Source organism: Gigantopelta aegis, unplaced genomic scaffold, assembly GCF_016097555.1.
Source record: "Gigantopelta aegis isolate Gae_Host unplaced genomic scaffold, Gae_host_genome ctg2436_pilon_pilon, whole genome shotgun sequence".
Lineage (NCBI taxonomy): Eukaryota > Metazoa > Mollusca > Gastropoda > Neomphalida > Peltospiridae > Gigantopelta > Gigantopelta aegis.
Genome location: NW_024532925.1, coordinates 47166 through 70043, shown reverse-complemented (window position 1 = coordinate 70043; position 22878 = coordinate 47166). Strand labels below are relative to the sequence as shown.

At 34.4% G+C, this 22878-nt stretch overlaps 2 pseudogenes; one reads left to right on the top strand and one right to left on the bottom strand.

Annotated features, from left to right (window-relative positions):
• Positions 1-478: 478 nt before the first annotated feature.
• Positions 479-4829, top strand: LOC121391445 (annotated as a pseudogene).
• A 515-nt stretch (positions 4830-5344) lies between these two features.
• LOC121391446 lies at positions 5345-10501 on the bottom strand (annotated as a pseudogene).
• Positions 10502-22878: the final 12377 nt, after the last annotated feature.

Below are 22878 nucleotides of genomic sequence, written 5' to 3'. Positions count from 1 at the left end.
GAGTTTGCATGGCTTTTAAGGATATATAGTGTCACGTATGAATTTTTCAGAAAACGATAAATATTCATATTAACCTCCCACTTCCTGAAACGGATTCACCTTGCTGTCTGGCAAAGGCACGTAGCAGGTATAATATAATGAATACTCCTAATTGTTGCTAAACTGTTTGGTTTTTCATTTTTATATGTCCATTGAACAGTATAGTCCTTCTTTCCTAAAAGAAGAGCTGAGATAGGGTTGAAGGGAGTTAGTAAAAAGACTTGTTATAATATGGTATTTAACTGTTTTTTAATATATTTAGATTGAGATGGCAGAGCCAAAAGAAAAAATTGATGAGGGCCTGTACTCTGAACAACTGTAAGTTATTTGACTAACCTTGGTCTCTATGATATTTCTCTCTCTTGTATAATACCGCTTAGTATTGGGTCATGATGCTATGCGTAAAAATGGTAGTATCTAATGTCTTCATTGCCTGGTTATGAAAGGACTTGGAATGAAGTTGGTAATGATTCTTATATCTGTAGCAGGATTGTTTCTTTTATAGCTAAGAATGTGGTTATTAGCTGGAGTAAGTCTGTGACAATCTATGATCCGATAACTGTCCAGTTAAGTCATCTTCCTACAGGTAACTATATAATGGTGGTAGAATGACTAACTACTAACTTGATGTTATTGATATAGTCTTTTGACTGAAAGCAGATATTGGCAAAAATATTGCTGAGGTATCACAATCTCATTTGGCTGAGCTCAACCACTATGTCCCTGTTGATGTAGGACTGGACCATTATCAGAGGAGAGAGCTTGCAACTATCAGGTCAATTGTAGTTACTCTCTCTCTCTCTCTTTCTCTCTCTCTCTCTCTCTCTCTCTCTCTCTCTCTCTCTCTCTCTCTCTTCTCTCTCCCCTCTCTCTCTTGTTTAGATTTAACTTTGTTTTATTATGAGTGTAGGTTTGTGGTATTAACTGGACTCAAGTTTGGGAGATCAGTTACCGTATAGGAGAATTCTGTCATGCTCATGATACCAAGTTCATTGTCTGTGATACCAAGGGACTATTTGGGTTAGTTGGTAAAATGAAAATGAAAATGGGAAAATATTCAAGAAACGTTTATTATTTTAGGCAAGTATTTTGTGCATTTTGGTAAAGGGTTTGTTGTAGCTGATGTGGACTGGTGAAAATCCCATATGTGCAATGGTATCATCAATTACTAAAGTAAGTAACTGGAACATAGTATATTATAATCTATCTATTTCACATTAAAAACACATTTATCACATGACTGTGGTATTATCTTAGGATGAGGAGGGTGTGGTCACCTTGTTCAGATGAATCCCGTCACAATCTAACTGATGAGGATTTTGTTACTTTCCATGAAATCGAAGGTAATGACTGAACTTAATGGATGTGCTGGTCGTCAAGTCACTGGGTATTGTTAGTTTACAGTAGTATCTTGACCTTATTAGAGAGTTATATTTTAGATCCATATTCTTTCAGTATTGGTGACACACGTGAGTTTAGTGATTATATTCGTGGAGGTGGGCTATTCAAGTCAAGAAACCCAAAGCCATTAACTTTGTTAGTCATTAGGTTTATTATTTTATTTTATTTTATTGTGTTCTTATTTTACTATAGAAATCAATTAAAGCCTCATTGAATGAACCAGAGTACCTTATCTCTGACTTTGCTAAGTTTGAACGTTCGTCCAGCTCAGCTTCATATTGGATTCCAGGTCAGTAGTATATGTTTACAGTTAATATAATTTATGTGATATGATATATTAGGCCTCTACATAGTTATAAAACAAAAGTATGGCTCATTACCTCGTCCTTATAAGCAAAGAAGATGTGTACCAAGTTTTTATGAAGTAGTCAAAGAAGTGCAAGCACTGCTATAGCAAAGGTACAGACAGACAGACAGACAGACACACACACACACACACACACACCCCACAAACACACAACAACGATTATAAGAGTGTGTTGTTGTTAGGTTGATGAAATAGATGAACGTTCTTATGTTAAAATTATCTTACTTGTCATCTGGTGATTGTAGTCCAATACAAGCTGTTATTGGTTCCATTACTGCTCAAGAAGTTCATGAAAGTAAGAATGAGAAATAACAAAGTAGATATATGAATGAATCATTTTCTTGTTAGGCTTGTAGTTGGGAACGTTTTGGTCCACTATTCAATGGTTTCTATTTTGATGCACTAGAAATGTCTAAGTGAAGAAGGAGATGATGTTGATGAGAGTGTAGCAAGTGGTCAAGGATCACGTTATGATGGACAGATAGCCATATTTGGAGCTGACTTTCAAATCAGAAGTTGGAAAGACTCAAATATTTTGTAGTAAGTGAATATAATTTCCCTTTAAAGTCTATCTATTCAATCTTTACATTAACAATGTAGTTCACTATGATATGTATGTGTGTGTTGTCAACTGATAAGACTATAGTGTAGATAATATTAACTTAGTAATATCAATAGTAATCAGTGTACTATTATCAGAGAAGAAAGCTTGCCACAATCATATCAGGTTCATTTCTAGTTATCTCTCACTCTCTCTCTTTCCTCTCTCTCTCTCTCTCTCTCTCTCTCTCTCTCTCTCTCTTCTCTCTCATACACACACCCATGCACAGGTTGGTGCTGGTGCAATTGGTTGTGAGTTACTTAAAAACTTTGTGTATGATGGGTGTTGGAGCTGGTCCTAATGGGCGTGTCTTTGTCCGACTGACTGGATCTATTGAAAAGAGTAATCTCAATCGTCAATTTCTGTTTCGTTCCTGGGATATCAGGTACACATACGAGTCTATAATTATATACTACTATATATACAAATCCCAGAAACCTAAAAGTACTGTAGCAGCTAATGCTGTTAAAAGAAATGAATCCTGCTATTAATATTGAGGCTCATCAGAATAGAGTAGGACCAGAGACTGAAGGTAATCAATACAACAGACACCACTCTATTATATTATATATAATTCTCTTTGTGTGTTTAGAGTTTTATAATGATGACTTTTTTGAAGCATTAGATGGAGTATGTAATGCTTTGGATAATGTTACTGCACGTTAGTTTATTCTATATAAAGCCAACCTCCATTTTATGGCCACCCCTAGGTCTTACATGGATGAGCGCTGGTCTATTATCGTAAGCCATTATTAGAGTCTGGTAACTCTGGGTACTAAGGGTAAACATTCAGTGGTCTTACCTAATGTCACTGAGAGTTATGGCTCATCACAAGATCCCCAGAGAAGACAGTTCCTATTTGTACTTTACATAACTTCCCTAATGCTATTGAACACACTCTACAAGTAACTACTGATCTAAAATATATAATGATGTATCTTTTGTTATTATTAGTGTGGCTAGAGAGAAGTTTGAAGAGCTTTACAGTGAGCCAGCTCATATCTGTCAATCAAATATCTCCACGTAATGTTTTGAGTAAATTATATTTTCAGTTTCATTATCCATTCATCTTCAATACAGTGATACCAAAGTTCATGGAAAGAGTAGATAAACATGTCTGGTAATGACTCTGTGAGTTGAATTTTGATTGCTAAATTGGTATTTATTTCTCCCTACCTACATACCTAACTCCTTCAGATCAACACTCTTCGTATATTGAAGACAGCTATTGTGATTCTCGTCCTACATCATTTGATGATTGTATTCGTTGGACTAGACTTCTATTTCGGAGTACTATCATAAACCACCTATTGTCACTTCTCATGTTTTTCCTGCTAATCATAAGACAAGTACTGGTCAGCGCATTTTGGTCTGGTCCTAAACGGTGTCCTAAACCTATTATATTTGATGTTAATGAGGTAAGATGAGATCAGCAGGAGGAGGAGCCAAAGTGTGTATGTTTGGTCTTGTAGGATTTCCATCTTGACCTTCATTGTAGCTGGTAGTATCTTGTTTGCTGAGACTTACAAGATTGAACCAAATAAAGAATAGGAAACTACATTAAAGAAAGTAATGAGTGTTCCAAGTACTCTCATTTTGTACCTAAATCAGGTAATATACCAGATAATAAATAAACTGATTCTCTCTCTCTCTCTCACTCACATAGGTGTGGTTATTCAGACAACAGATGCTGAAGCTAAAGCTGCTAGTGAGGCAGCTACTGTTGATGAAAAATGAGCTTGAGACTGTTAAAGGAGCTATTCCTCCAGTGGATCAACTCAAAGATCTTACCAATGTTTCAGCTAGAATTTGAAAGGTGGCCTTTTAACTCAAGTCATATTTATTTTAATATCTCTACAGGATGATGATACTAACTCATCATAGGACTTTATTGTAGCTTGTTCTAACTTACGTGCTACTAACTATGATATTGAAAACTGCTGATCGTCACAAGGTAAACCACACCCATTGGTCCCATTCAATAAATTATATGAGTGTCTACTGTATAGAGTAAAGGTATAGCTGGTAAAATCATTCCAGCTATTGCTACAACAACTTCTCTTGTAGTAGGACTGGTCTGTCTTGAATTGTACAAGGTGAGAATCAGTGAAGATGTGAAGTCTGTGACATACTGATGTGTGTAGTGTGTAGTTGGCTAATAAAAAGCAAAAAGATAGAGACATACAAGAATGGATTTGTTAATCTAGCACTGCCATTTTTTGGATTTTCTGAACCAATGCCAGCACCCAAGAATAAGGTAACTGATGGACAGATACCGAGTTGAATGGATGAATAAATAAAAACTCTTTTTCCTTCTATTACGAGACAGTGTGGACTTTGTGGGACAGGTTTGAAATTCAGGGTAAAAGAGATGATGGTAGCGAGATGACTCTGGAAGAATTTATGGATTATTTTAAGTAAGTTTTCATTTATTATTATAGGTATCTTTTATTTATATTGTAGAATGAACAAAAATTAAATATATTTATGATCAAGTATGATAAAGCTATGTTTACTCTACATTCATGGATCCAGCAAAAGTAGAGAGAAAAAGAAAATGGCCGTAAATAAACTAAAAATAATAAGAGTTAAATTTTATTTTGTTTCTTAGAATGTCTGAAGTGGCAAAGGAGGCAAGTCAAAAAGACATACCATTATCTCGTCGTAGTTTGGTCTTTGTCATTACTTGTAGTGATGATGATATGGATATTCCATTTATCCAATATCGATTTCGTTAAAAGAATATTATAACTTTTGCTGATAGCTAATCAACTCTAGTTTTTGTGTGACAATTTTTGGACAATTTTTTGACTGTATTAGAAATTTAATTTTAATTTTTAGACAAAAATGTTAGACTAACCACTATACAAAGAAATACAACTACATTAGTCACATGAAAGTCATATGACATTCCCAATCACATAGTAGAGCAGTAATTATAGCTTCTCAAGAATGAGGGCTGCTGCTCCACCTCCTCCATTACAAATAGCAACCATTCCTTTCTGTCCTTGCTCCAAGTTATGGACCAAATGTGCGACAATACGTGTACCCACTCATACCAATAGGATGACCTAGAGAGACAGCTCCACCGTGTATATTGACCTTATTAGGGTCAAGGTCAAGTATCTTGATATTAGCTAAGACAACAACTGAAAATGCTTCATTAATTTCACATAGAGCTATATCATCTTTAGTTAGCCCACAGGCATCCAATACCTTAGGAATAGCAGCTGCTGGAGCTGTGGGAAAGTCAACAGGAGCTACAGCTGCATCTCCAAAACCAAACAATCCTTGCTAATGGTTTTATACCATGAGATTGAGCATAGCTCTCTGTCATTAGAACACACAAGCAGCTCCTCCATCATTGAGCGTTGAGGCATTAGCTGCTGTGACTGTACCTCCATCTTCCTCTTTCTTAAAAGACTGGTTTAAGAGTGGGAAACTTTTCAAAATTAGCTCGTAAATATTCCTCATCATGCTCAATAGTAACATCTGGTTTCCCTTTTTTCTGTATATACTGACAGGAATTATCTCTTTAGCCAGTAACCCACTCTCGGATGCTTTAGCAGACAGTTGATAAGAATCTTTTAGCGTATTCATCTTGTTCAAGACGTGATATGTCATATTTCTCAGCATATCCTCAGCACACATTCCCATATGAAACTGATTATAAACATCCCACAGTCCATCCTTAATGATACCATCCTCAATATTCTGATGTCCATAGCCAAACCCTTCTCGTCCTTTACTAAGATAATAAGGGACTAGACTCATTGATTCCATACCACCAGCAATCATACAATCCTGACTACCACAAGCTAAAGATTGAGCGCTGCCATCATAATAGATTTAGTACCTGATGCACACACTTTGTTCACTGTGGTACAAGGAGTTGAGATCGGTAGCCCTGCCCCCCAAAGCTGCCTGCCTTGCCGGAGCTTGTCCTTGTCCAGCTGTTAATACATTTCCCCATGTATACTTCTTGAATCTGTGACAGAAACAATAAGTACAAGTATGACATCACAGTATATTGTACTTCTTAATATAATTGTGTTATTAATAAGATACTAAAAGAGAGAGTCAGAATTATTATCACACATATATATGTTGCCTACTATATTTTTCTATATGAATAATAAAAATAAACTAAGAAATGTTCTAAGATATCTCTGACATTTTGTCTTACTTGTTCAGGTGTAATTCCAGCTCGTTCAATAGCAGCTTGTATAGCAATGCTTCCTAATTTACTAGCTGGAAGTGAGGAGAGTGATCCGCGGAAACTACCCACTGGAGTACGTACTGCACTGGCTATGAGTACTTCATTGGAACGTTGTTTGAAAAACTAAACAAGAAATGCTCATTATCTGGTCTAATTTCTAACACTATTGATTATAAAATTAGGGTCCTTCTGGGTTTAATGATGCAGTTTCTATAATAGTAACACACAAGCACATGTTACTATGCTTAGGAATGGGGATGATGTAATCCCTATCCTATTGTTTACTTCCAGGAACTGCCTAAAATTAGTTATTTTATAATTAATAATACCAAGGAGTCTGGGAACAAAAACATATTATTTATTTAATAATAGATGGTAAATGTACTCACTTCTAGCTGTACTGGTTGATAGAGTCTTGTAAAGGATCCTCTTAAATATATAATTCTTCTCAGAGAAAGCATCGTAAATTGCAGTGTTGTATGATAAGGTGTGTCGAGTATACGGAGCAAACTTTAATTAGTTTTTCTTCAATTATTTTTCCTAAGAAAATTTTAGAATGTTTCCGTTCACTTCCGTATACGATTTTTAGTCATACCCCTATTTACTCTGCAGGCATGGAAAGGTGAGTATAGTATTATTTATTTGATTTAGTTATACTCTTATATTATTCAATAGTAGTGATCATATTGTCTTCCTACTGAAGCTGAGGCATTTGTTAAAGAGCTCCAAGAAATGGTGTGGCTACAATTGGATCAGAGAGGTGAGAAGAGGGGGAAGTACTTATCAGATACAAAATCAATAATTAGTCAAACTGATTAATAATAACACATTAATAATTTTTTTTAATAGATGGTCAGTACAAAAGAGAGCGATTAGAAAAACTGGCCATGCAAGCTGTAGTCAATGTATCAAACAATACAGATGAATTTATTAAAACATTTCTCATGTCTTATAACAAGGTGAATAAATTAGTAAACATGATGTTATTATTATTATTGTATAAGTTTGATATTCTATATCATAGGTCATTGAGTATCACAGGGGTTTTAATTTTAGCAACTTTACAAATTTAATCCTCGCCAATGGCAGCCACACCCATATAAATATTAATTAGTATTGTCAAATTTTAATGATTCTCCAAATTTAAACCTGCCAAACACTATTTTGGAAACAACACAAATACCACTATACAGTATTATTACATTTACATTTATAATGAAGTTTTATCTTCTCTTAAAGGTTATTGTTGTCATTCATGAGCTACTTGTTGTGGATGTTTGGAAGAAAAGGGTGTTCCCCCTTCTTTTTAAACAGTCAGTTACTCCAAGGACAAGCTTTCCAACTTATCTAGTGGTACACCAAGATCCATAAACTTTATAGTTATTAATTCAAGTATCCATTGATATAGAAATGACATATATTGTCATTAAATTTAGATATTATCTCTTTTTCTATCTGTTAGCTTTATCATGAAGCGTCACTGGTCAGTCTCCTTGAAGTAAATTTTATTCTATCAAGTAAGACAAATGTCATATTGTGACAGTGTTTTAAATTTGACTGTTTTTAACAGGAAGTTTGTGAATGTTTGGATGAAAGTGTGCTTGATTTAATAGACTATTGTCATAGGTTTGGCTCACCCACTTGCCACACACCCACCCAAACAATATTATACATTCAATAGGAAAATAACTGAACTAATTACTCTAGGGATGGAGGAGGATGACGTTAGTAGTTCAAATGATAAGACAATACATCAAGTATGATATAGTAAAATAACACCAAAATATGTGTTATATTTTTGTAGGGAGTTGGAAGAACAACAAAAAAAATTAACTTTGGTATACAAATGAAGTGTTTATCAATTAGTCACTACATCACTAATCACCTAAGAAGGTATAATAATACATAATATATATAAATAAAACATATATATATTTTTTAGTTTTTCATTAAGTGTGTCTACTCGCTTACTTAACACACATGGTAAGAGATACAGTTAAGTCATAGCAGCAGTTGTCATGGCAACATATTTGTTTTGACTTGCAATGTGTAGATTTTCCATTGTCTTTTGGTTAATGTCATTCAAATGAATCCATGGAGTAAAAATGATAGTAAAGGTAGGAGGTGGTTCTTAATAATATTCATGATTGTGGTTTCAACCAATTAGGTGAGCTGATGAAATACGAAGATGGGAAATGGCGGGAGGATTGACCGATCAGATCGTCTGAAACTTACTAAACTAGAAGGACAAGTATGTTTTGGGTTGATGATGTAATAATGATGTCATTGTCTTAAGGTGTGGCTTACACTATATAATTTACTGATGGATGAACACAGTCAAAACAAATATGAATATACTCATATAAAAAGGAGCATTTATTAAAGGTATGCCAATACCATAATATTTAAATAATGATAAAATAAGTGAGTACAATGTCTGGTTGTTTACTGCTACTAGTAGCACTTTGTCTTCTATACTAAGTGTGAAAGGAGTGGCATAGTATAAATGGTAATTACTGATATTAGACTAAACAATACCTAGTGGTATAGTATACAGGTGTGGTATTACCAGAACATATCATTTTATAGTTCGTGGATATCTCATTGAGCCTGTATTGGAACAGGTTCCTTATTTATTCCATTGCAACGCTATCTCAACAATTGTCTCTTATGGAACCACCAGCTAACCACTGGACTCATTCTAGAACAGGTATGACTGATTCCAGACTAGTGCATGGGAATGAGGATAAAGGTTGCACATACTTCTCTATAGGTTCCTGTAATATATGATCGGATACTAAAGGAAGGGAAGGATCAGTGGGTGGAGTTTGCCAAGAAACACAAGCAAATTGCTGCTTGAACCAGACCCAGAAAATTTGAAAAGTCAAGCATCAAGGTATTATTGTGTATATGACAAGAACAGATTCCCCCTATATTAGTGAAAACATATGACTGTATTATACATTGAATATATGTACAATATGTCATTATACATATATTGGTCAGTGTGTACATTTGTATTTTAAATTCTGTAGTTATAATACCTAGTATATAACCAGGTGTTCTAACAATGTGGTTATACTATCCTCCTCTTTTTAGAGGAATACAAACCACATCTGTTGAACTCCTCCTTGGAAATTATAATGTCTTCCTCTCTGTTATATACAGATGGGTTGATTCTTTTATAAGTTTGATGTACTAGAGACATTAGTTGATGGCCCTCCTAAGTGTGCTCTCTGTACAAGGGAAGCTTGTAAAAGATGTTCACGATGTCGTAGCGAATGGTATTGGTGGAAGGTAGTGTCTTATTGAGTAATATGTTCAATTGTTGTTCATCTGCTATTACAATGTTGTGTTCATTGTTTCTTTTTCTGTACACATCTCTTCATTCATCTATTGACTCGTTTGTCAATTCTTCATTCAATAATCTATTTATATTCTTCAGAGAATGTCAGGTGAAACATTGGAAGAAACATAAGTCTTCTTGTGATCTACTCCACCAGGCACTGCAGCAACAGTCTTGAAAATGACAAACAATCGTGTCATGGCAACCCTATCACTAACACCTATGCTGTTTTTAACATTATTTATGTTTCTAAACTGTTTAAAAGATAATTATTATTATAGAGTACACATTTTTATTAATTATTTTAGTACATAGTAGGCAAGTTTTAATAATTTTTTGTCATCTAAAGCCTTTTAATGTGTTCAATGAATATCATTATCAGAAATTAAATTATTTATGTACTGAGTATTATAAACGCTATTCATAAAGTACGTTTGTTTTTGCAAGAGAAAAGTTACTATGGCATTCTTCTCGTTCTCTTGAGCAGTCCAGAAGCTGAACTTCGTCACTGTTGCAGGATGTACTCATTGATACAAGTATAGAAGAGACTGGACGAGAAACTGAGACGAACACCTTTCTACAGTTTTGAAATGAAGTCTCTCTTGGAGGATTGTCCGCTGTAGCTGTCACAGCCAACGAAAAGGTCTCACAACTCAAAGGAGAAACACGATCCAGAGTATGCTGTCATTACTGAGAAAGTAGCAGAAGAATGTCATCGTTATGCACGACTAAGACATCCTAACATCCTTTCAATTCTTAGGTGTCTCCTTTCCAAAGAGTAGCCTGTTGCCTATACTGGTCATTGAACAAATAGACTTTACATTGAGTCAATGCTTACCCGTAGGTTTAGTAACCTACCAGACTATCTTAAAGTATCTATTCTTCTCGACACTGCATTAGGTCTGCAGTGTTTTCAGACCAGTACCATCTATACCTCATGGCAGCCTACACAGCCAGCAGCCCGTCTTCCTCACTTCAAATCTCACAGCTAAAACTTGGCTATCTCCAGTTTATAAAGTGTTTTGGGGACAAGGTCCCTCTGATGAGTCGTCTTTTGAGACCACAACGGGTACACATGTCATCAGCTTTTACTGGGATTGCCAACAGTAGTGGTTTTTAAAGATGATATATTTGCATTTGTGAGCTTATGGGTTCACGTTATTACTCAACGGCGACCTAAACGAGTACAAATTTGGTATTCTCCATCACTGATACAAACAAATTGAGAAGTAGATGGTAGACACATGCTACGTGGAATTAATTATGCAATGTTTACAAAAAAGACCCATCCCTGCGTCACAGCCCTCCGAAATTGTCCAAGAAATAAAAATGGTATGACCTCACACGAAATCCCCCCCTTTCAAGACCCTATCAAGTTGGTCAGTACAATGATAAATGCTCCTCATAGTGCTGATGGAAGTCCCAACACTGGTGGATCACCTACAGAGGTTAGAGTGAACGCTTAGAAAACAGAAAATGCACGTCTTGTAGCTCAGTTAAAAGTCACACAGTCAGACTTCGTCAATTTGCGTGTGCAACAACACTCTCTTTGGGAATAGTACGTCGGAAACAATGACAATGAAGATTGATGATGAAAGTGAGGAAAAGGTTAACATGGAGATGAAAGATGTAGTGTTTCAGGTAGTTTCATTTTTACAAGCAAATCATCGCAAGGTGAGTTGTTTTTTCTTTTTTTTTTTCTTTACATTGTGTTGTGTTCTCAGTCAAGCTGTGGTCAGGTTTTACATCTAGTGTTAACAGAGCAACATCAGAGTGTTGAAAATAATGTTAACATTGAATATGTAGGAAATGTTTGAAAGACATTTGACACATCGGTTTGCTACTGAAATGTAATGCAATATATTTATTGATATGAGAGCTTGTTTTGTTTATAAAACTTATGATCATCTGTTTTAGTATTTGTGCACTGATGTAGGTCTCTATAGAATTACATAAAGCCCCCCCCAAGCTCTGATCCCCCCCCCCAGAGTATGGGATTCCCCCCAGCAGTGCTGGTGGGGGTAAAGGGCACCATCTACTCTGCTGAAGGTGACCAGGTATGGAACCAGGTGGAAATTGATGTAATGAGCAGATGAATAGACAAGTGAGTGATATGAACAGTTCGGCAATCAATGCTAAAATATTTAAGATATTTCCAATTAATTAGGTCTAACTTGCACTGTGATTAATTGTTTCTCATGACAACAATGTCATACTTTAGTTTCCAATTTTATTGAATTATACGTGATCAGTCATCTCTCTCTCTCTCTCTCTCTCTCTCTTTCTCGCTCTCTCTCTCTCTCTCTCTCTTCTCTTCTCTCTTTAGAGTGTCTTCATTACCAGACTAGCTCCAGGGGGCTTAGCAGAAAAGGATGGGAGATTCAAAAACCTGTGGTGATCGACTTGTTTCTGTAAGTATTTATTTTCAGTTTTAATTTTTTCATTCATAAACATTACTTGTATAGTATCAGTCAGACTAAATGTAATAATTGTTACTAAGTAACACTGTAGTCAAGGTCTAAATATCTACTACAATTTATTCGGATCAAATCACTATCAAATTTTACATACCCAAAATACCTTATATTCAACATGGTTACCAAACCATCACTTTATAGGATACATTTTACATGACTAGCTATGTTAATATCTAATAATAACTCTTGAACCAATACAGGTAGACTGCTGACTAGCCTTAGATCAACTAGGTGTAGTATGTGTGTAGTGGCATTTCACCTCTAATCATAACATCTCTTGATTAAAGTTTGCTTAGACAAAACTACCTACCACACACATACCACATATGTCTAGGTCTATCATGTTACTAGCATATAGCCAAGGCCGTCCCACTATGAAATGAAGCTACTACAACCTGATTAGTGTTAATGGAGTTTTACACAGATGTCAGTATATATAATTGTGTGTACTATTGTGTCTGTTAGGTATTTAATAGAGTTGGTAGTCATTATATGGTCTGTCTCTTTTGTTTAATTGAAGACAAAATTTTGACAATGTGTGTAGTAATAAGCCAATTATGTAATTTGTGGTTAGTCTACAATATGTTGGGTGTTGAAGTGTTTGTGTTTTAAATAATAATTTAATAAGTGCAATATAAGGAGATAAATTTAATTGAAGTTTTTACATTGAGAAAACATCTATAAACAATATAGAATCAATCCAATTAGTCTAGAGAAAAGTAATTGCATATTAAAATACATTCCTATGCTAATATTAATATAATTAATTAATTCCAATATTTTGTTATAGGTAAAAAATGGTATTAATATGGATAATGTGACCCGGGCAGAGGCATTGACTGCTTTGATGAGTGGTGGGTGATATTTGTGCTATGGTAAAGTCAGTCGAGAGGAAGTGTCCTCAGAAGAAGTGACATCAGTTTATCAAGACGTCGATCTACTTCTACTTTTACTCGTAGAAAACCTCCAAGTCTAGCAAGGTAAGAAAACAGTGTTCACATGATCTAGTTGTAGTTCACATAGTACATTAGATGTAGACATTGAAGGCAAATAAAAAATGGTAGGGAAAGGGGAAAAGCAAAATGTACCAATATTTTGACATCTATTTCATGAGGTGTATGGTCAATTTTATGATTCTAGCATTAAAACAAAACCATGAAATACAAATTTTTCGTAACTTTAAAGATTGAAAAGTTGGCAAAGAATTCCATTATTATTTAACTAGGACTCAAGAATGCTATCATGAGCATTGAAATAGCTCCCTCAATGGCTATTTAGGTAGTAATACTCATTGCAAAACAGTAACAAATTCTCATTATTCTGAAACTCATGATTATGGGTAGGGCAATGCCATACCTGTCTTACTGCTCCTAAACTTAATGTTAGAGCTATATAGCTTATTGCTTTGTGCATATTGCTATATAGGCTAAAAACTCTGCTGTGTGTTTCTGTCATATTGCTATTATAATATACTATAATAGAGATACAATAACATATTGTCATGCTTATAATATTCAAATTTTTTGTTCACACATTGTAGTTAAGTCCATTGAAATTGGGTGTCACAATAGCATTGTGATGAATGTACTCCTCTACCGGAACCAGTCAGCAATGCTAGGCTATTTCTTATAAAAATAAGATCATTATTGGGTGGGACATTACTCTAACAATTCAGGAAGTCTTTTGAGAGTATGATCCAGAGACAGACAGTGGACCATGCTAGCTACTAGTCCAGTAGGGTTCTATGGTTTGACTGTCTTTCAAGACAAAAATCACTTAGTTGGTGGATTTGACCCAACAACACAAGATTGCTCGGGCTAAACTCTTTTCTTTGAATGAACGTGAAGGTACCTGGATGGGGTCCCTCCCAACCATGCCACGGCTCGCATGCACTCAGCTGTAGTAAGTCTTGGGAGCAGTCTAGTGGGCTGGTGGACGTAATAATAAGGCTAGTTTGAATTGTGTGGAGTGTTTAGTTTTGATCACAGCAATGGTATATTGCTCACCCTCTTCTACTGGAGCAAAGTTCCATTAAAAGTATATGCACAGTGGCTATTGGTACTTATTGAGGCGGAGAACAGCAGGGATTGGGTTCAACACGAGCTATCTACAACTCCATTACAGTCTCTTATCGACTCCGCCCTCCACAAAAATGGCAGTGTGTCTTGTTTTAAAGCAATCCGTACATTGCCAACTACATATGCTGCAGTCACTATTATAGGTGGCAAGATCATTGCCATTGGTGGTAATCGGGGTAATGGATCAGAGATCTCATCTTCTGTATATGCACTTTGTGAAGACCCATTTCATGGCTAGAAGTAGGGGGGAATTACCCATCCCTTTGACTCATACGTGTGCTATTCCTATATCAGATGAAGAAGTGTTAGTTATAGGAGGTCGTGATGAGAATGGTAGGACAGTGATATAGTCTATCATTTGTACTTACAAGGAGAAGTCGTATACACAATGAAAAGTTTTATGCTCTTTGTAACAAATGCTTTCTTCATCTCTCTTCCTCTCCTTTTATATATGTAATGCATAATAAAGCTATTTATAATGTTTTAATAATTATTTGATAGTTAAATATTTTGCTATTAAATTTTATATGTAATTGTCAATCACATCCACATTATATAAACTCTATGAATAATAGAACAATTAAAAACTCATTGACATTTAATAAGCAATCAAACCTAATTAAAACTTGTACAGTTTTTACACACTACTGTATTTAGTAACAGTTATTATAATAAGGACTATAAATGTCTAACCACAAAGATGAACTGAATTAAATTTTACTGTCTAGTCGTGTTTATCATCTTCTACTCTATTATAATTATAAACATGTTTTTTTATAAATAGCAATGACATACATATTTTATAAATGTTTGTATGTAGCTTAGTTATAGAACTGACTATATAACAAGTTTATACTACATAGTGTAAACATCATATATTCTCATAGATATAGTTATCTGTGGGCTGCTTGACGACATTCATCATCAATAGATTGAAAAACCATAGGACTCACAAACTTTCATTTCAATATCTTCATCAGGTCTATAGATATACAGTGTACGAGTTAAACACAAGGCAATTATGATATGGATTTTGTGTACCACTCAATCCCATTATTGATAACTTACTGACTGCCCAATTGTTGTTGGTCTTTAGAGGTAGTAATGACGAGTCTGTATCAACAAACAATATCTATCTGAGTATAATATTAAATACCGTCTGATGTTATATAAACTGTAAGATATTTCAACAACACTAACTATCACTACAATCAACGTATACCAACTAGTACACCCGTTATACAGTAATAGTAGATGAAGTAACTGCAGAGATATCATAAACTTAGTGATAATCCTTATATTGTACTTACCTTAACAGTAGTACCTAATGATGGCTGAAGAGATATTATTGACACTGTGGTTGTAGATGGTAGCATCATTAATTAGTCACTGAAAATACCTGGTTGTATGTTAGTTAGGTAGAGTTTGATTGCCAATTACTTCCATAGTCCATAACCATTAACAGTGTAACCACGTACACCAAACAGATAACAGCTGTTACCTATCAAATCACTTATATTCACATTTACTACTACTTGTATTAGTTTTTATCATGGACTAAACTCATCACACTAGGAGAAACAACTATCATTAGGACTGATGAGTAGGTGTACCCTATCTCATATGTGATAATATGGATAGTCTACAGGAATATAACTAGGTATACTCCATGAGATAACAGCCCATGTAGTAGACATCAAACTGGATAGTGTATTAACTGGACAGGAACTGAGTACAAAGAATCATTAGTTTAATTACATACACTAATTACATTACTGCAGGTCCCAGTATATCTTGATAGGCTCTGATTGTGATGTTATAAAAGTTGTGCTGGTATTAGTTCCTTCAGTGTCATCTTATTTTGACACAACCTCCTTTTACCTGTTGTGTCACAGTGTGTGTGTCACTAGTGGCATTGACTACATATCCATCAGCATCAGATGGAACAGATGTCCAACTGACAGTGATAGTGGTAGCTGTCTTGTTGACCAGAGTAGGAGAAGAGAGGAGTGAATCCTGGAGCTGAGAGTATTACATATGACATCATGTAACTATAGTAGTAAAAGTACTTACCAGTTGCTGTAAGATAATGATTTCTTGCAATCTCATCAACATTTTATAACATCTATGTACATGATCACCATTATTGTTTTGACTGACTAAATATTCCACTACTGATCTCCTCTGCATACCAAATAACAGCTAGATTGTGAACAATTGTATTATTAATATTATGAATAATTTGACTCTCATTACTACAACTGTATCCAAAGTTATGTGTTAAACAGTTGAATTCAATACTAGAAACTCTGACTGTTATATACATAATGAAATTTCTATCAATTCCACTTTGAACACATTGAAGTCTGTATTGTTGTGGAACAAAAACTGTCATATCAGAAGGAAGTTCAACAAGGAAGTTCAACCTGAAATCTTTACAAATCTCTACATGTTCTATAATAGATCAGTAACAAATGACAGTGTGTACTAGTACAATGAGATATAACTTACTGAATATATGAACAGTGATGATGTTGGTATTAGGATCAGAACAAAAACTGGGTAGACAACACTTGAACTTATTACCACCTATATTATCTATATTACAAGATTCATAAAAGCTTTGTCCATCTGGTCTATATACAGTGATGTTAGCAGGATTATTAGATTCAATACAGCGAAGAGGATCATTGTTATTGTTACTGTGTTACAGTTGACAGATTGTCCATTAGGATAGACCCACTCTCCTCCAGACAAAGTAGAATTAGTAACACCACACTGAAGATGTGATATATATATGATGACAAGCCTGGTGTGATGTAAATATGATTAATGTAGAAGCCATCAGGATAACAACTTCCATTGAACATCAGGTAGATACCTAAAACATTGTCAATAAATGATGTACTATACAATCAATTCCACTTACCTGAGTCTGGTGGACAATTACTAATAACTTCACTCACACATAACAAGAAGATAGTAGCTAGTAGTAGTACTGACATTGTCTCACTATCAGAGCCTTTCTCTCTCATGATAAATGTGCTGCACTAATGCTTATACTTTTCTCAATATTTTAAAACTCAAGAACAAGCTATAAATAACAGTTCAATCATTTGTAATAAATCACAATGTCTACAATACTTAATTTATGTCATAACAGTTAGCTTTATAATACACAAGATTATTAACTGATTTAATAAATTGTGATATTTTTAAAGGATTACATAATTGGTTCTATATCATTGTATGTGTGTGTTCAAGAAGAAAGTGTACTTAACAATATGATATGATCTTTGTTAAAAAACAACCAGTAACATCAAAACACAAATCACACATGGGATCTGTTGTAATATGACTATACATATATGTACAAAGTATCATGAAATTGGATGTGATCTGATTCTGATTGGATATGATCTATGTGAAAGGTGATGCCATACAGTGCTCAAAATAATTATAACACAGTCTGATCTATTTATATTTTAATGTACAGTGCCCAGGGGGGGGGGGGGGGGGGGGGTGGGGGGGGGGGGGGGGGGGGGGGGGGATTATAATGAAGTACTTGGTTGTCCTACTGGCTGTGATTAAACTTAAGTATAATACATACAACATGTATTATTATGTAGGAAATATATTGTTACCATTAGTATTACAGTTGTATAATTATTATTATTATAGAGTTGGTAATATTTGTGTATTTTTATCGTAATAAAACTTAATCAATTACATGATATATTTTAGTCTATTTTATTTTGTGCATGAAAGCTAAACTATATAACTAAGCTATTAGTGAAGTAGGAAAATACACAAGATTTAGAGTGTGCAGTTATTGTGGGTGTGTGCCACTGTGTGGGTAAAACTTACCTGAACATGGGTACACATGCATTGGTTGTTGTGGGAAAACAATCAACTTGTGAAGTAAACTGTTATAATTAGGCATATTGTACATTGTTATGTGACTACAATATCCCAATACAAATATAGTTTACTTATGACAAAATAATTTCATAAATTGACATGGACATCTAAATATGTAGCTGAAATTAAATAGGTATACAAAGATTTAATGGTTTAATACGTTATCAACTACTCCAAAACTAACTGTTTCACAGTAACAAGAAAAAAAATGACCAAACTTTAAAATGTATAATAGAACCAAAATATTCAATAAACTTCAAAAATAGAACTACCTAGTAACATTGTTGACACCATGTACCATTGTTTATTAAAATATACACTCATATACATTGGTATCTACTGGTGGTTGACACTCATCATAATATCATCAGTTGGTTTAGAGTGATTAAGAGTGTAGGTCACACACTCTTTCATTTCAATATCTTCATCAGGTCTATAGATAGACAGTATATAAATTTATACAATTTACCTACTATCTTTTTGTTGTTGAACTTTACTGATAGCAGTGATAAGTTCACTGAGGTCTGCCAACAAACAAACAATAATTGCTTATTAGCAATATTACACAATATATATATTCAAAACAAACACTACTATCACTATAATCAATAGTACACCAACTAGTATACCAGTCCAGTATTAGTACTAGTGTTAGATGAAGTAACTGAAAAGAAATAATGATAAATTCTAGATTGTCTACAATTACCTTCATTAGTACGAATAGTATATCTGTTCTATTAGCAATTACTGTCCATAGTCCATAACCATTAAACAGTGTACCACGTACACCAAAAAGATAACAGCTGTTACCTATCAGATCACTTATAGTCACATTTCTACTACTTGTATTAGTTTTTATCATTGGACTAAATCATCACTAGGAGAACAACTACCATTAGACTGATGAATAGTGTACCCTATCTCATATGTGATAATAGGATAGTCTACAGGAATATAACTAGGTACACTCCATGAGATAACAGCCCATGTAGTAGACATCAAACTGGATAGAATGGCTAAAACTCTGCTGTATGTTTCCTGTCATATTCCTATTATACATACTGTAATTAGAAATATAATAACATATTGTCATGTTTATAATATTCAAATTTTTTGTTCACACATTGTAGTTAAGTCCATTGAAATTGGGTGTCACAATAGCATGTGATGAATGTACTCCTCTACCGGAACCAGTCAGCAATGCTCAGGCTATTTCTTATAAAAATAAGATCATTATTGGTGGACATTACTCTAACAATTCAGGAAGTCTTTTTGAGTATGATCCAGAGACAAATAAGTGGACCACTCTAGCTATTAGTCCAGTATGGTTCTATGGTTTGGACTGTCTTTCAAGACAAAATCACTTTAGTTGGTGGATTTGACCAAACAACACAAGATTGCTCGGCTAAAAACTTTTCTTTGAATGAAAAGTGAAGGTACCTGGATGGGGTCCCTCCCACCCATTCCTGCAGCTCACATAGATCAGCTGTAGTAAGTCTTGGGAGAGTCTAGTGGTGGCTGGTGGGAGTAACAATAAGGCTAGTTTGAATTGTGTGGAGGTGTTTAGTTTTGCATCACAGCAATGGTATATTGCTCACCCTCTTTCTACTGGAGCAAAGCTCTCATTAAAAAGTATATGCAACAGTGGCTATTGGTACTTATTAGGTGAGAGAAAGCAAGGGATTTGACTCAACAAAGCTATCTACACTCCATTACAGCTGCAGTCACTATTATAGGTGGCAAGATCATTGCCATTGGTGGTAATCGGGGTAATGGATCAGAGATCTCATCTTCTGTATATGCACTTTGTGAAGACCCATTTTCATGGCTAGAATAGGGGAATTACCCATCCCTTTGACTCATACGTGTGCTATTCTATATCAGATGAAGAAGTGTAGTTATAGGTTGAGGTGATGAGAATAGTAAGGACAGTGATGTAGTCTATCATTTGTACTTACAAGAGAAGTCGTATACACAATGAAAAGTTTTATGCTCTTGTAACAAATGCTTTCTTCATCTCTCTTCCTCTCCTTTATATATGTAATGCATAATAAAGCCTATTTATAATGCTTTAATAACTATTTGATATTAAATATTTTGCTACTAAATTTTATATGTAATTGTCAATCACATCCACACTATATAAAACTCTATGAATAATAGAACAAATTAAAACTCATTGACATTTAAATAAGCCAATCAAACTAATTAACAACTTGTACAGTTTTTACACACTATTGTATTTAGTAACAGTTATTATATAAAGACTATAAATTTCTAGCCAAAAGATGAGCTGAATTAAATTTTACTTTCTAGTTATGTTTATCATATTCTTACTCTATATAATTATAGCATGATTTTTACAATAGCAATGACATACATATTTTAGAAATGTTATTGTATATAGCTTAGTTATAGAACTGACTATATAACAAGTTTATACACATAAATGTAACATATATATTCTCATAGACATAGTTATCTGTTTGTTGCTTGATGACATTCATCATCAATTGATTGAAAAACCGTAGGACTCACAAACTTTCATTTCAATATCTTCATCAGGTCTATAGATATACAGTGTATGAGTTAACACAAAGCAATTATGATATGAATTTGTGTACCAATCAATCCATTATGATAACTTACTGACTGCCCAATTGTTGTTGGTCTTTAGAGGTAGTAATGACAAGTCTGTATCAACAAACAATATATATCTGATATAATATAAAATACCGTCTGATGTATATAAAACTGTAAGATATTCCCAACAACAACTAACTATCACTACAATCAACAGTATACCAACTAGTACACCCAGTCCAAATAGTACTAGTGTTAGATGAAGTAACTGCAGAGACATCATAAAACTTATGATAATCCTCATACTATACTTACCTCTAACAGTTGTACCTAATGATGGTTGAAGAGAGATTATTGACACTATGGTAGTAGATGGTGGCATTTGATGAGATATAGCTGACACTATTGTGGTGGATGGTAGCATGATTAATAGTAACTGAAAATACCTGTTGTATGTAGCTTAGGTAGAGTTTGATTACCAATTATTGTCCATAGTCCATAACCATTAACAGTGTAACCACGTACACAAAACATATAACAGCTGTTACCTATCAGATCACTTATATTCACATTTATACTACTTGTATTAGTTTTTATCATTGGACTAAACTCATCACTAGGAGAACAACTATCATTAGACGATGAGTAGTGTACCCTATCTCATATGTGATAATAGGATAGTCTACAGGAATATAACTAGGTACACTCCATGAGATAACAGCCCATGTAGTAGACATCAAACTGGATAGTGTACTAACTGGACCAGGACCTGAGTACAAAGTATAATTGTTGTTTACTAGAATGACAATGTACTTACCAGTTCCAATTTGTACTTCAATAGGATCACTGAAGGGACCTCTTCAAATAGAGTTCACAAAGACCAGCTACGCTCATGTTATATACATTACCAAACACTAGATCATTCACAATGACATATCTCTCGCTACTGGTCAGGTTGTATGTGATATTATTATTACTAATGATAACAATATACTCAATGATTCTACCATTACGTAGATGACAATCAACCTCTTCCCATGTGATATTGTTTGAGTTAAATTTCCAGATGAAACTGTGACTGCCTTGGGTGATCCAATAGGTACTGTAAATATGAATAATTGTAACCTTGGTTTGATGTGAAATATTTACCTGTTGGGCCGTTTCACCTAATATCATTACTGGACTAGACTCTCCTAGTACATTACCAGCTTTCACTGTGATGGTATAGTTCATACCACTAAACAATTCTCTTAATATATAGCTGAATGTTGTAGTGGACTGATGAGGAGTAACAGAAACCAATCTCACATTCACTGATGATAACTCAGGACAAGATGAACTATAGGAAATGTTGTAGTATGTTACATAGTTACCATCTTCACTACTGGGACTAGTCCATTTCACTCTAATAGTAGTGGTTGAGATATCACTCACTGAGTGATTAGTTTACTGGTGTAGGAACTAGACAATCAAATAAAAGTTACTTTGTGCTTATGGTAATATCAACTCACCATCAAACCTTAACAATCTTTTGTGTACTATTAATTGAAGGAAGATCTTTATATGAGTACACATTGATCTCATAATATCTACTCAATGTTAGTCCATTGATTTACAACTTCATCTTCTCAGTAGATAGTATTTTGTTGGTACCTACTCCAGTAGTAGAGTTAATGACAATCACATATCCATTAGTCTGTAAAGACATAGTCCAGTTGATATTGATACTACTCTCATTTAAAATATATGCCATCACATTAAATGGAGGACCACTGGGAACTAAAAAGGGTAAATCTAGTTAAGATGAACAACTAAATTTCACATACCTTGTAATATCACAGTGTCA